The sequence below is a fragment of the Pogona vitticeps genome, chromosome 6 (genome assembly GCF_051106095.1).
Source record: "Pogona vitticeps strain Pit_001003342236 chromosome 6, PviZW2.1, whole genome shotgun sequence".
In the NCBI taxonomy this organism is placed as follows: Eukaryota; Metazoa; Chordata; class Lepidosauria; order Squamata; family Agamidae; genus Pogona; species Pogona vitticeps.
This window is the reverse complement of record NC_135788.1, coordinates 23,842,530-23,858,951: the sequence shown is the minus strand read 5'-3', so window position 1 is coordinate 23,858,951 and position 16,422 is coordinate 23,842,530. Positions and strand designations below refer to the sequence as shown.

Genomic DNA, 16,422 nt, shown 5'->3' with positions numbered 1-16,422 from the left:
GAGTTCCAGAAAAACATCTACTTCTGCTTCACTGACTATGCAAAAGCCTTTGACTATGTGTATCACAACAAACTATGGCAAGTTCTTAAAGAAATGGGAGTGCCCGATCACCTTATGTATCTCCTGAGAAATCTATACGTGGGATAGGAAGGGACAGAACTCGATATGGAACAACTGATTGGTTCAAAATTGGGAAAGGAGTACGACAAGACTGTATATTGTCTCCCTGCTTATTTAACTTATAAGCAGAATACATCATGCGAAAGGCAGGACTGGATGAATCCCAAGCCGGAATCAAGATTGCTGGAAGAAATATCAACAACCTCAGATATGCAGATGATATAATTCTGATGGCAGAAAGTGAGGAGGAATTAAAGAACATCTTAATGAGCATGAAAGAGGAGAGCACAAAAAACAGTCTGAAGCTCAACATCAAAAAATCTAAGATCATGGCCACTGGTTTCATCACCTCCTGGCAAATAGAAGGGGAAGATACGGAGGCAGTGACAGATTTTACTTTCCTGGGCTGCATGATCACTGCAGATGGTGACAGCAGCCACGAAATTAAAATGACACCTGCTCCTTGGGAGGAAAGTGATGACAAACCTAGACAACATCTTCAAAAGCAGAGACATCACCTTGCCAATAAAGATCTGCATAGTCAAAGCTATGGTTTTTCCAGTAGCGATGTATGGAAGTCAGAGCTGGACCATAAAGAAGGTTGACCACCAAAGAATTGATGCTTTTGAATTGTGGTGCTGGAGGAGATTCTTGAGAGTCCCCTGGACTGCAAGGAGATCAAACCTATCCATTCTGGATAGGAAATCAAGCCTGGGTGCTCACTGGAAGGACAGATCCTGAAGCTGAGGCTCCAATACTTTGGCCATCTCATGAGAAGAGAAGACTCCCTGGAAAAGTGGAAAAGACCCTGATGTTGGGAAAGTGTGAGAGCAAGAGGAGAAGGGAACGACAGAGGCCGAGATGGTTGGACAGTGTCATCGAAGCTACCAACATGAATTTGACCAAACTCTGGGAGGCACTGGAAGACAGGAGGGCCTGCCGTGCTCTGGTCCATGGGGTCACGAAGAGTCGGACACGACTTAATGACTAAACAACAACAAAAAGCATAGAGGTAGAGTGGAACATTCTAATCCAACTCCTTTGTTATCCTTTCCACTGCCATCTTACCTATGGAGGACAATGCATCTGAAGAGGCAAATCCTCTGCTATCCATGCAGGTTTTTCACATATGTTGGGACCCTGGAAACTCAGGGTCCTGATCCATAAGGAGAGCCCCCACTGGATAGCACCACTTGGACTGTTATCAGACTTGTTATCCTACACATGTAGAAGGTGGCAAAATTAAGGATAGGGAAGATGAAGCTAGAGCACTCGCCTCTTTGCATGAATATTCCCCAAACGTTTTATGTACCTTAACTGGGCGTCTTCCATTCTGCTAGTCAGTTTTGCAAACGTCAGAATCTTACATCCTATTCCTGTGACAAATTTGTCTTGTGAATGTTTCTTTCTTTCTTCTGAATGAAGAAAAGAAATACCAAAAATGTTCTGTTATAGTTGGACAACAGTAGAGGCTCTTCTCAGCAGTGGCCAATTTTAACTTAGCTACTGAATCTTCATGGCAACTGTCATGAAGGGGATTTTCAGCCAACTGCCTTCAGTCACAAAGCACTAACATTAGAGTAGATGATTAATACACCAAATATAGATTTGCAGAATGCAACAACATCTTTGAGGCACAGCAAAACAGAAATCCATCTTGTACAACCCCAGGGTCTCATTTACTTCCATAATATGGGGATTATTATTATTCCTTTACAGTTGCATTTTTGTTCAATATAACTCACTAGGGCAAATCCAGTGTTTTGTGTATAAAAATCCATCTATATATTGATTCCATTGGAGCACACAGGGAAAAAAAGTGACTTTTTAGATGTAGGCCAGAGCACAGCATGAAGGACCATTAAATCAATTCTTCATTCATGTATAAACTGACCTTATGATCATCTTCCGCAACTGACTTGAATGAGAGTCACATTATGACTACATGAGGGCTCCTAACAGTGACATCTTTATTATGTTAGATTTTAGGACACTGGCACAGCAGATTTGGGTAGGCAAGGATCATGGAATGAGAAGTGTATCTTTTAAAAATAGCTCCCCAACAGTCTTAAAATATGCTATTTTTACTATAGGCAGTATCTTGCACTTAAGGGAATCTGGAAGAACAATGAGCTTTCCCTACCATTAATCATAACATAGTTCATTAAGGCAATGTTCAGGAGACAAATCACTGGCTGCCACTCAGAACGGCCTTTTGAGGAAGGTGCTAAGGGAAAAGGCTCCCTGTTGCACAGAAACATTTTGTCTTCCATGAACATAGCAGAAGCCAGACTGCAACTCATGGGTTTATTTCAATTAATCTGTAATACTTGTACAGGGGTGGGGGTTGAGTTACAAATTAGACTTTAAAAAGCCAGTAATCTCACTGAGCTTCCACTGGACAACACAGTAAAGTGGGATGTTGCAATTTACACAAGAGATCCCACTGCACAAACAAGGGATAGGTGGATGGCATTTTTAATTCTTCTTCAGATTACTGATCAAATAACAGGAATCTACAGTATGCAAACAATACATTTCCCATTATAATGGTGGCATGATTTTCCACCTAGCGGAAACCCAGTAAAATACTGACCAGAGAATTCAAAAGTTGTGTCTGTGTGGCAGTATCCTCCTCTCTAATGCCCCTTAGATATGTTGGATTGCAACTTACTCCATCTGTAATATTGGAATGGTGGGTGTTATAGCCTAACATGGAGAACACCAGGTTTTGAATGGCTGTGCTATGGCCCAGTTATTGCCCCTAATTGCCTAGACCTAGCCAAGTTACGGAAGGAAGGAAGGAAGGAAGGAAGGAAGGAAGGAAGGAAGGAAGGAAGGAAGGAAGGAAGGAAGGAAGGAAGGAAGGAAGGAAGGAAGGAAGGAAGGAAGGAAGGAGCATATAATGATTATTTAGTATGAGCAACAAAATCCTATTTGCAGATTACATTTTTGTGTAATTAATCAGGGATTAATGAGTTTCAGAGACAACTCTGGGATACTGAACTCCTCAGGCATCTGCTGAATGTTTTCTGTGTTGCACTTACCTCTTCCCTGCACAAAAAAATGGATAAAAGAGATACAAAAATAACTTTCCTTACAGATGGCAACTAGCACATAACAGTTTCTCCCTAAAAGGCAAGGTATGGTATTCCTTTGCTGAAAAAGAAACATTAAATAGGACAATGTTCAATTGATACCAATGCTACATAAACAATCCTCTCTTTAATTATACCAGGAAGCTGGGTAGTCCTCAATAAAGTACAGAATTATGAGGCATTTTTCAAGAAGATATGTAACCAAGTACTGCAGGCAGGCAGTATTTAGTAGAAATGGGGGGAAATACTTGCTAAATTCTTCATTCCCATCAAGACTGTCTCAACACAGAGAAGTCCCTAGGTGAGGAATCTGCAAGTCCCATAAGATGCTTTGCTTCTGGTGTCAGAGCAAGACTGGAGCGCTTCCCAGGCAGTAGAAATTTTATTTGTTTGTTTGTTTGTTTGTTTGTTTGTTTTGCAATATATTCAAAATGCCTCTGAGACAGTTTATGCAAAACTATTGTTCTTTTCCTTTAAAAAGCAAAGTACACATGCAGAGCAAACACAAAAGTGCCAGGCAACTGTTTAAAAGGATGCAAAATATCCACCTGAGGCTTCAGATTTTCAAAAAGCAATGGAACAAAACAGCACGTACCAGAATTTCAACTTGTGCAATTTACTTAAAGCTAGCATGGTTTTATTCAAGCATCCAAAAAAGAAAGAGAGAAAGAAAAAAAAACCCTCACTTTTTGTGGAGCAAAGAGAAAAAAAAAGAACACTTGCCTTATCCTTTGTCTATAAAAAGTAGAAAACAGCCCATTGCACAAGTGCTAGAAGTTAAAAGAGTAATGGCCCTGGTCTCTAGCATTAAATAGGAGTGCAAAACCTAATAATCATTTCAAATAATACCTATGTAATGAACTAGTGGTATTATAAATGGGAAGAAATGTATGAAAAGTAACAAGAGCATCAAGTCTGTTCTGTTTAAACTGTTTAAAAGGGTTCATATTAAAAATGACCACTCCATGTTTTGCATGTTATCTCCACCTGTCTTTTCCAAAATTCACCAATCAAATAACATTTCTTTTATACAGGATTCAGGTAGACCAGAGCAAAAACTGGGAAGCAGAGTTACTTAGGTAAAAAAAAATAAATTATTCAAATATTTTTAAAGAATTAAAAGATCAACTCCATTGTCCTGAGCCACTGAGACTTTGGCAAGCTACAGAAACCACACGCGGCATCTGCTTAACTGACATTTAATTTGATAAATCCAAGGAGAGAAATGTCACATAATTAGGATGTTTCCAAGTTTTTTGATCAAAGGAGGAATAGCATGAATTATGGGATGACCTCCCTATAGAAGCTCATTCTAGTGCCAGGTTAAAAATATGCCTTATCAACCTCATTTCTGGACCCTAGTGATAATCCTTTGAGTATGACCTACAAGGTTGTGGATTTCAGCACAATTTTTTTTCCTTTTCAAATGGTTTTAATCAGTTTTATTGTTTGTATCCTGTTCTGAGGGCAGAATATCAATACTGTAGTAAACAGATAAGCAAACAGGCCACTCATTGTACATGACAAAAGAGAAATGTCAGTCCATCAAGACTACTTTGCTAGGTTCCAAAATGGAATTTTGCCAATTGTAAAATGTTAACAGTGAAGTCAAGTAGGCCAGGATGAAAACCAGTTGTTTTCATATGTGTCTACTTTTATTCCTTAATTAGCTAACCAAAGGAAACAGAAAGCATTGGAGAAAGTCTTTAGAAATAATTTATCAAATGCTGAATAACAATATATTATATTCCAGTACAAGAGACTCACAAAATGTTAACTAATTGGCAATAGAACACCTACTTAATATATTCTGTTTGAAGTGGATCCTCCAAATTGGAAATAGCAGTTACAGCCTGTATCTAGGCATGTGCAATACAGAAAATGATGAATCAGTAGTATGAACATTCCTGCTGTACTGAATTCACTTAACACATCGACCCACACACACACTCTGCATCAGCAGTTATTGGTGGAGATACATTATTGCCTAACCAGACAATCATCTGGGTTCAGCAGTGCTGCACATAATGTGCAGAACACCAGAAAAGTCTTTATATTCTTTCCTGGTTTGCAAGATTTCCAGACACCTTTGCTCTCATACAGTTGTTGCTTTTTATTACACAGATGACAAAAAGAAACGTTTTCTGCTTACTAAAATTGCAATGGATTAAGACTATCCTGAGCCACAGTACTGACATCTGCATCACAGGAAGTTTATATACACTTTTCATCCCTGAAGTTTTATTGAATATTTTCTGAGTAGTGGCAGTGGAAGTGGAAGACAGGAGGGCCTGGTGTGCTCTAGTCCATGGGGTCACGAAGAGTCAGACACAACTAAACGACTAAATAACAACAGGTTCCCCTTGACATTTTTTTTAATCCAGTCGTGTCCGACTCTAGGGGGCGGTGCTCATCCCATTTTCGAGCCGTAGAGCCAACGCTTGTCTGAAGACAGTTTCGTTGCCACGTGGCCAGCATGACTAGCGTGACAACAACAAGTGGCAGTTAATAAGAGACGGATGGGCAAAGCGGCCTCTACACGTTGTTGGACTCCAATTGCTATCTACCATATCCAACATCACCAAGAGTGAAAAATGATGGAAGCTACAGTCCAATGACATCTGGAGGACTGTATTTTGCCTACAGCTGAAAAAAAGAGGCCAAATGCCCAGCTATAAAATACTATACCACTCATGCAATTGGAGGATCAAGTGATGGAGGGGTGGAATCTACCCATTTTGTGGAACCAACACTGTCAGAACAGAATACAAGGAGCATGCTGTAGGTGAATGCACAGACCAGTTAAACAGCCACTACTAGTAATACACTTAAGATGCTATAACAACCCAACTAGCAGAACTTCTAGCGTAGAGAGAAACAATGCAAGGATTTAAAGGGGAATTTTTTGTTTGCATAATAAAAACTGGGCCAGCAAACTTATTTATGGCATTTCTACTTGGCCTTTCTACTAAAACTTCCTTCCTCTTCAGGGATTTAGAAATATAACACATACAGTATCTTAATAGAAATACATTGCAAATAGTTACTTGCAGGTAACAAAGAATTTAATAGCACCTTTGTGACCTTTTATTTGGCATAAGCTTTCATGAGGTCCCCCATGCAACTTCAGGCCAATCATATAATTTTGACATATTATGCCACCTTGAGCTTCTTAAAGGAAATGTGGGAGAAAAAGGCATTAAGCAAATAAATGAACACTTTTTGACCAACATTCACTTACACATTTTCTGAAAACAGGAGGATTTTCTGAAAACAGGGGGATGTAGCAAAGAACATCAGAGAATTATTTCATTAAAATACAGGTTCGAGCCCCAAAACCTCATTAAGGTAAAGGTAAGGGTTCCCCTTTACATTTAGTCCAGTTGTGTCCGACTCTAGGGGGCGGTGCTTATCCCCGTCTCCAAACCATAGAGCCAGCGTTTGTTCATAGACAGTTTTCATGGTCACATGGCCAACATGACTAGACACAGAACACCGTTACCTTCCCACCATGGTCGTACTTATTTATCTACTTGCATTTACATGCTTTCGAACTGCTAGGTTGGCAGGAGCTGGGACAAGCGATGGGAGCTCACTTTGTTGCATGGATTCGATCTTACAACTGCTGGTGTTCTGACCTTGCAGCACAGAGGCTTCTGCAGTCTAACCCGCAGCGCCACCACATCCTTCAAAACCTCAGAAAACAGAAAAATGGATCAAGATAATAGTTATATATCCACATGCAACAGATAATACAGAAATGATTTTTAAAAGTTATCAAATGGGCCAGAGAAGGAAGAGGTATTGGCCTGATACCGATATAACCCACCAGGTTTTGTTACAAGCATGAGCTTCATGTAAACTCAGCAGATGTGCTCCTCATCACAAAGGAAGGATACTTAAAGCTTCCATTTGGGGGCTTAGACGGTGAGAGGTCTTTGGATTAGAAAAAGAGCTCATGCTCTAGAACAGATAAAAGCCCAGAGGGGGAAAAAAAGAAGAGACATTTTCCTCCAGTACCATCTGCAACTTCCTCCATTACTTCCCCAAAAATTGTGAAGTAAGTTCAGATGAGAACAGGAAACTGATTTAAAATAAACCAGGATCAGAAGCCTCGGATACAGGAAAGAGGATACACACACATTGCTGGCTGAAGATAAGAGTAACTTTTTTAAAACCAACAGCCAGAATACCACTGACAGAGATATTATCAGAGTAATAACCCCAAAGAGTAGTCCATTGTTACAAGTAGCCCATTCTTGTAACAAGTCATGGATGTCAGAAGTGAACACCATTTAAAAAATAATAATTTTACCTGGTTTCCAGGTACCCAATGGGAGAACTGGTTATAGGTAACAACTTCAGCCTAATTTTTTTTAACATGACACACAGAAGATAGTGTCCTTGATAGAATAAGCTGGAAATTACCATGTTTCCCCAAAAATAAGACAGAGTCTTAAATTAATTTTTGCTTCAAAAAAACCACACACACGCTTTAGGACTTATTTTCAGGGGATGTTTTATTTTTTTTTCATGTACAACATCTATATTTATTCAAATACAGTCACATCATCTTCTTCTGGTCACTGCACAATGGTGGAGGATGGAGTTTCACTTAAGTGGGGCTTATTTTTGGGGTAGGGGTTATATTACGAGCATCCTGAAAAATCATACTAGGGCTTATTTTCAGGTTAAGTCTTAATTTTGGGGAAACAGGGCAGTACATCTTGCTTGTCTTTGCTGAATAAGCACTATTCAAACTCAATACATTAGGTTATCAGATCAGTTCATGGAAATGCATTCATTTAAAAGCCAGCTCTTCAGCATCTCACATTTCATATTTATCAAAATGGCATTGCCAGCTTTTGTCCAGCTCTGCTATAACACGTTGAAGATAACATTGTTAAACACACGTGCAGAGAAGAAAATTGGTAGTTTGAGAAGAACACTGGTGACTGGCACAACACACTCACAATAACCAACTGTTTTCATTTCCATAATTATGAACTCATGCAGTTCTACTAACTGATGCTTCCAAATTCTTTGCATGGAAAAATCCCGAGACACAATTATTTATATCAGCTCTGAACCATGCTCAGCTTCCAGTAAGCTGTGGATGATGCCAAGCACCATGGGTGCCTTCACACACAGTGTGCCTCAGTGACAAGGAATTTATTGGCACAATTGCCACAATTTAACACATATTCTCCCATATTTCACTGAACACACGGAACCCCACTACCCTGCTTTTTATACTGCCAAATGTCATGTAAATTGTTAGGGAGAGAAGGAAAGCTACCCTAATTAAATGGCTTATTTTCATATACTGCTTACATAGAACAGGGCACTTGTTAGAGTGTAATCAGTGTCATTGAAATGTACTATAAAAGCAGCACAAGTCTCTGATTGCCTGAATATGCGCTGGCAAACAAGAGATTAATTAATTTTTATTAGGTCTTGATGCCCCCAAATCCCATTACATATTCATGTTATAATGCCCATCAACATAAAAATCACACCGTCTCAGCAAGGAAAGCACCGGGAGTTATACAGACAGTAAACATACTCAGCTGCACAAAAGATGAAACTTAACAAAGTCCAATGGCTTTCCACCTGAGTTTCCATATACTGAAGAAATTCTATAACTGGGGTGGGGGGAAACACCAATATACAATTGATTCAGACGTATGGCAACCCTCTCAGTGTGTAAGGTATTCAGAAATGGTCTTCTGGTGGTAATTTGAGACTATGCAGCTTGTCCAAGGCTGCATAAGTAGCACCATCTGTAAAACCATGAGCCACACATGGTCTGGTTGCTCTCAGCTGGCTCCCTCTCCTTGAAGCAGAGTGAGGATTCCAGCTTCTGATCCTTTGCTTCAACTTACATGCTCAATACATTAGAGTTGGATTAGAAAATATCTCAAAAGTCATACAGTGGAAGTTATTTTTATCCTAATAGGAGCCTCGTGGCGCAGTGGTTAAAACGCTGTACTGCAGCTAAAACTGTGCTCACAACCTGGAGTTCAAATCCCAGGTAGCCGGCTCAAGGTTGACTCAGCCTTCCATCCTTCCGAGGTCGGTAAAATGAGTACCCAGCTTGCTGGGGGGGCAATGTGTAGCCTGTATAATTAAATTGTAAACCGCCCGGAGAGTGCTTGTAGCGCTATGGGGCGGTATATAAGTCCAATAAATAAATAAATAAATAAATAAATAAATAAATAAATAAATAAATAAATAAATAAATAAATAAATAAATAAATAAATAGATGCTGATTAAGTTGTACCAGCTTAACCAGCATCTACCAGGATAAAAATAACTTCCACAGTATGACTTTTGAGATATCTTCCAATCCAAATCTAATGGATTGAGGGTTAACTATGTGGTTAGGGTTGTGGTATGTTCAGAGTTACCCATTATGGTGCAGTGGACTAGGACTGAGGCTACTAAGATTTCCACTGATTCTTGGAAACTAATCAGAGGGAATAGAACTAGTAAAATCATTCTTTAAATATCTCACTTACCTTGAAAGCCTACTAGAGTTGCTATACATTCTGACTTGACGACATGTAACACACAGCATATGGTTAGAGTTAGGATTTCCAGAATCCACTGAGTACTGTATTCCAATATGCAAAATGCAATAGATTTATTGAGACAAGTTTTTGTTTCTTGTTCCATAAAAAAGAAATCTATACATGGTTATTGGGTTAAACCTGGGGACATTGTTTAGAACAGTGGTTCCCAACCTTGAATCTCCAGATGTTCTTGGACTACAGCTCCCAGAAATCCTGGCCAGCACAGCTAGTGGTAAAAGATTCTGTGAGTTTTAGATCAAGAACTTCGGGGGATCCAAGTTTGGGAACAACTGGTTTAGAGTTAGGTAGGTGATGATACACATTTTGTTTGTGTTTCTCTAAGGCTCATTTCTCTAAGACTCTTTGTCTAAGAGTCTCCTGGACTGCAAGGAGATCAAACCTATCCATTCTAAAGGAAATCAAACCTGAGTGCTCTCTGGAAGGATAGATCCTGAAGCTGAGGCTCCAATACTTTGGCCATCTCATGAGAAAAGAAGACTCCCTGGAAAAGACCCTGATGTTAGGAAAGTGTGAGAGCAAGAGGAGAAGGGGACGACAGAGGACGAGATGGTTGGACAGTGTCATCAAAGCTACCAACATGAATTTGACCCAACTCCGGGAGGCAGTGGAAGACAGGAGGGCCTGCCGTGTTCTGGTCCATGGGGTCACGAACAGTCGGACACGACTAAACAACCACCACCACCGGTGACAATATCATAAAATGCCTGTGGATTCTGCTACAAAACAGGATTCGGGGTGGGGGGGCAATGTCCCATGCTAATACAGGGCAATTAGGAATTTGAAAATTAGAGCTAGACTTTAAATTACAGACAGACTGTCATTTGAAGCTGCAACCCATTTAATATTTGAAAGAGATGATTCAGACAAACCTTTCTTACTGAGCAATCATGCTTCTAAACAAAGCCTGTGCTTATCTCGCAATGACCAATCTTTGCCATGACTCAAAACAAGCTGATTTGCAAAACACAGGAGCTCTAAGACACTTCTGTTGTAAGAGTCAGACATTTTAAAGAATTCCCACTAGGTTATCCATGGTACATAGTTTGGCCCTCAGTCATAATGCGACAGAATGACATTCTCTCTCCAAACAAGCAACATCTCATAGTCTGCATCTTAGACACAGTCCAATGATCCAACCTGTCAGGCAGTACAGTCCTCTCACAAAATTAATATAAAAATATTAAATATTTATAAGCCGAGTTTGCAGAGTACAAACCAAAGTGAAAAGTGCATGTTTGGTTTCTACATTAAGGGAGATTCCAGCACATGAACATACTATATACAAACATTTCCCCTTCAGATGTTCTGACGCAGCTGCACTAATGAAGAGATCCTACTATAGAATCCCCTATACTTTGAGTCATCTTAATCAAAACCAGAAACCCCTGGAAATAGTCAAGGTTAATTAGGAGAAAGGTAGCCAAACACACAAAGACTGGGTTTTTTCAGGGTTGTTGTTTTTTTTTAAATCTTCTCATTCAATCAATAAGACAGGACATGTGATTGCCAGGTAAGTTACATTGCAGTAAATAATCTAATAGCTACAGTACTGATAGTTTGGTAATTATGGGCTCCATGTTAGTTCACGATTATCTTACTGCACCAGAACTTTGAAATGAGATACTCATATGTAACAGCACTGCTAGGAGTCCTTTCAAAATGTACACATGCACAGAAGTGGGATTGACATGTCTATGCTATATTCCCCCAAGCCAACAAAGCAACAAAACTGACAAAGCCAAAGAGGAAAGCTAAAACTAAGTTTGTGTTATACTAATACATATAAAGTTCAGATGCTAGGTCACCTCAAAATTAAATTATGCATTTCTTATGTGCTATTGTCAGAAATGCGTAACCAGCACTTTTCTGTCTGATGATTTTGTGATGCTTCAGATTTGCTATTCAGATAGTTTTTCCCACTGGAGTTCTGCTGCCAAACTGTATTATGTCACAAAAGTCATGGGAACCCCTAGTCACATGTTGCTATTCAGCTCCACTGCATTTCAGCATCTTAATAAAAGATGCTCATTCTACATTACAGGAACCCATTTCTCTGGACAGAGATGTGTGTTTTAATAAAATAAGCACCTCTCTGAAACAGTCTGCACTAAGGAAAAAAACATTAATTTCATTTGGATTACAATACAGTATACTGTAAATATATTTCACATTTTTTTCACCACATTGTTTTCAGCAACAATTCACAATACATAGCCCTAAACCTTCCTGTTATTTTAAACCTGCCCTGCAGAATATGGTTCCCACAGGCCCTGCAGCACCTGCAGGCACTCTGTCGGCATACACAGCAAAAGTCTAATTTTTTTTTCAAATTTACATCGGGTGGCTCCAGATGTCAGCCAGTTTTATTCTCATTTTCTCCAAGGTTTTCCTTGACCTATAGTACGTGCTTGGGAGGACAGAGGGGTCTTCAAGAGGAGGACAGATCTGTCAGCCATGACATACTAGACATCCAGCAATCATAAAACATGAAGATAGTTAATAAAAAAAAGTTGTGTTACTATTTATTCCTATGCAAATAATAATAATCCCATTATGAAAACCCTGCATTCCACCTAGATTACTTCTATGTTGCAGTGGTTATAAGTGTACCTTTGGTGGAAAATCACTTGTTTAAAACAAAGCACAGTCTCCTAATTTCTGATGTCATATGAAAGGCAGTTCATTTAAAATTGGAAATGAATGTTCACAATTGGGGAACTACCTCGTGGACAGCTCAAAATTCCAAAAGTATGTAGCATACCAAGACATCCTGGGATTTTACTCTCTGAAGTAAAACACTGATTACACTGGTTGACAGCTTGTATTTAATCAAAGGCCTGGGTCCTCTTTTATGCATAGAAGGCAGGCAAGTAAGAAAGTTTTGCAGACCAGTATCAGGTCTTAGGAACAAGACTGAAGAGTTAAAACCAACAAAAAAAACAACCCACAAACACAAACACAAACACAAACACACACACACACACACACACACACACACACACACACACACGCACACACACCTCACCTTTAGGACTTTTCCTGTAAAACAAACCAGGCACAAGATAGTGACCATGATAATGTTTACAGCCTCAGTATCACAAAGGCACTATTCCTTGGTTCCCATTTAGGTTCGTGTTTAATTACTCTTTTGATTTTCTAGTCAAGATTGGATGGAGGTTAAAGAGGTTATCTCAAGAAAAAGGTAATTCATCCATCCACAGCAGCATACCAAGAATACTTGGTTATCAGCTTGTGTTTTATGGCTTGCATTTTTCTCAACAGAACAGTTCAAGGAAGTTTCATGACACCTAGAATCAGCTAATTCTCAGAAAATATATACCGTATATATTTAAACTCAGTAATACACTGGCAGCTGGAGACTCCATATGCAATTTCAAAATAATGTGGCTTTCAAGAAGGAGTTCTAGAGCTATATGATATGAAGCACATTCCTTCAGTAAGTGGAGCTTGGTTTTCAAGCCAAGCCTTTGTCTGGCTACTGATCATAATGGCTGTATGTTATCTTCATAATTAAAGGCAGCATCCATCTATATTTCCATTCCCTGGGAACACTTTGGGTTTCCCTTATGCATCTGATGGCCGACTGTGACCAACAGGATGCTGGAGCAGCCAGGCCTTTGGTTGATCCAGGAGCAGGATTTTTTTGTCCATGACTGCCTGCAGCCATTTTGACAGGATATATAACTTTAATGGGTTGCACTAAGCTTGGAAGGCTTACCAAATGTTTGTGCTTTATCCTCTTTATGCTCCATGTGAATGCTGTGCCAGAAGCAGGAAAGAAGTGGTAAATTAATGCTAAACATACAGCAATAAATATTTTACATTTACTATTTATTTCAGCTATTCCTTGGCAGGCTTTCAATATTGGAAATCTTGTCCAAGTGGCTTTCTTTTCAAGAAAATACAATATAACCACAATTCTGACAATGTAACAGAGTTTAAAACAAGCTATACGAGTGTCATCAAGTGCCCTAAACGTGATTTATAGTATACTGCATCTTAACATAGCCTACAGTGAAATGTTTTAATGTATAATACTGCTAGGATAAAAACCTGAATGCTTTGAAACGGAAAGACTGGAGGGCCAGTCATTTCAGCAAGCCTCAAAGTTGAAAATAAAGAATTGGAAAAACTAACAGAGACCTGGCAATCGAAACATTTCGCTTGTGGATGAAACACACTTCAATGGTCCCTTAGTCATCGAGGCTTTGGGACAAATAACAAGAAATTTCAAATAGTACTATAAGCAGTTGCAGATCTCAGAAATAACACCATCAGAGCCGCAAAACATGGCAATATTAGGAACAGCATACATACTGCACCAAATATTTAACAGATACAGTATTTAGGTTTTTGGTTAAAACTTGTATCTGTTATATAATACCAGTCAGTGTTTTCATCGTTTTGATTGACAGCACCTGGCGTTTTAGAAGAAGAAGAAGAAGAAGAAGAAGAAGAAGAAGAAGAAGAAGAAGAAGAAGAAGAAGAAGAAGAAGAAGAAGAAGAAGAAGAAGAAGAAGAAGCAATCAAGTTGATTCTGACATGCTGACTCATTCCAGGGTTTTCTAAATAGAGGGTATTCAGACATACCATTCCCTTGTTCTGAAGGGCCATGCAGCTGGCCCATGGCTACAAAAGCTTCTTCCCTACACAGACAAGAAATTCATAACAAGAATTCAGACAATTTAACCTCATTGGTCAGTATAAGTGGTTGGCTTCTGCTGGCAAGGGCATCCCAAAGGTGGTTCCATTCATGAACGCAAGCACACACATCTCCAGTGAAAGAGTGGGAAAACTCTTCCTTAAGCAAACCCAAAACATTGGTTTGCTGGCTGGATAGCTCACTGAGTTAGGTATCTGGTTACAGAGTCCGAAGTGGGGAGTTCGATTCCTCACTGTGCATCCAAGGAGAACCAGACTGTGTGGGCAAGCTGCACAGTCCCAGTGCATCCCCAGAAGAGCGGAGTGATAAACTGCTTCTGAGTACTTTCTACCTAGAAAACCCTGAGCCAGAATGACTTAACAACACACAATTATTATTGCATATAAACAATGGTTGCGGGAAACTGCAAAGAAAAAGAAAGGAAAAGAAGAAGAAGGAATCAGCATCCACCCTTTTGCTAGCAGGACCCCTTGATAGATCCCAGACCATGAATAGAAGAGAATCTTCTAGGAATCATAGAACTGTAGGTGTGACAGAGACCCCATAGACCACCCTGACCAACTACCTGTCGATGCTAGAAACTCACAGCTATAGCATCCCTGAAAGATAGCCATCCAACCCCTGTTTAAAATCATCCAATGAAGGAGAACCCACCACCTTCTGAGATAGTCCATTTCACTATCAAACGGGAAGTTCATCCTTTCCTGAATCTGAATACAGTATATCATTTTGAAATCCTACCCTTTGGGCTGCAGAAAACAAGCTTGCTCCATCATCTATGTCGCTATCTGATCTGAACATCTCAAAACAAAACCAGTGAAAAACAAGAACCTACAGCTTCAAACAAGTTAGAAATGGGCTGAAGCTACACAACACAATAGAATTCTATATAACCACCATGCCAGAATCAGCTTAGGCAGGTCACGGTAAAGAGAAGGGGAGAAGTACCATTTAACTCCTTCTCCTCTGGCTCTTCTGCAGCTTGCTATTCCTATTTTGTGGTCTAAACAGCAGCTAGAAAGGAAGAATTAATATTCCTCTTCTTTCATCTCTTCTCCATCCTAACCCATAAACAGCAAACTCAAGAGATGCAAAAAAAAGGCAAAATTTTAAGACAATTCTGGATAGTCAAAAGCAAGTCTAGTGATTTGTTTACTGTGACAAGCAAATCTGGCAAGAGTTGGCTTTCTGGTTTGTCCCTCCCCCAATATGGCAGATCAATAACCCATAGCTTATTGAGGGATAGTCAAGCTAGAATGCTGACTCTCGCCAGGCTTACTTGTTGCCACAATCAATGATGATGCAAAGTTTTGTATTTCACCAAAGTTTTATAGTTCATCATTCACCAATCAGATGCAAGCCACAATTTCTGTGAAAACGATCACATTTGAAACTGTGTACCCATCCATATTGATTTTTATTTTCCTAACAGAAAATTTCATGTAATTGACAGTTTTAATAAGGCTTTTCTCCCAGCAAGAGGATTTAATTTTCTAAATAAAAATTGATCCACTGTTCTATGGTTATTTGAATGTTTGGCTAAGTCACAGTATCCAAATAGAGTCTCTTTTTTTCAAATATGAATTAACTATTTAATGTTGATCATTAAATTTGCTGATGTTGAACAAATAAGTCCTCAGGACCAGCTAGAACACAAGATCAATTCTATACGAGGCATGAAAATCAGAAATAGTATATTACAAGGATATAAATAGATAGACACAGTGAACATACTCAATAAAAACTGAACAAAGCAAGTTATGAAATGCTCACTGGAAAGAGCAAACATCACAGTTCCCAAACACCACTGTCGAGAAGGCCTGGTGTATTCCATTAGGGAGGAAATTTCACACCAAGAGGCGACCATTCAGGTGGTCCTGTACCAGCCACATTTAGATAAGGCCTCATTTGGAACAAGAACTA

The 16,422-nt window shown here is 39.4% G+C and overlaps 1 protein-coding gene across 3 annotated transcripts in view; it reads right to left on the bottom strand.

Moving 5' to 3' along the window:
* The window catches only part of CDK14 (cyclin dependent kinase 14), a 302,744-nt gene that overhangs the window by 234,482 nt on the left and 51,840 nt on the right, over positions 1–16,422 (bottom strand). The window lies entirely within an intron of this gene.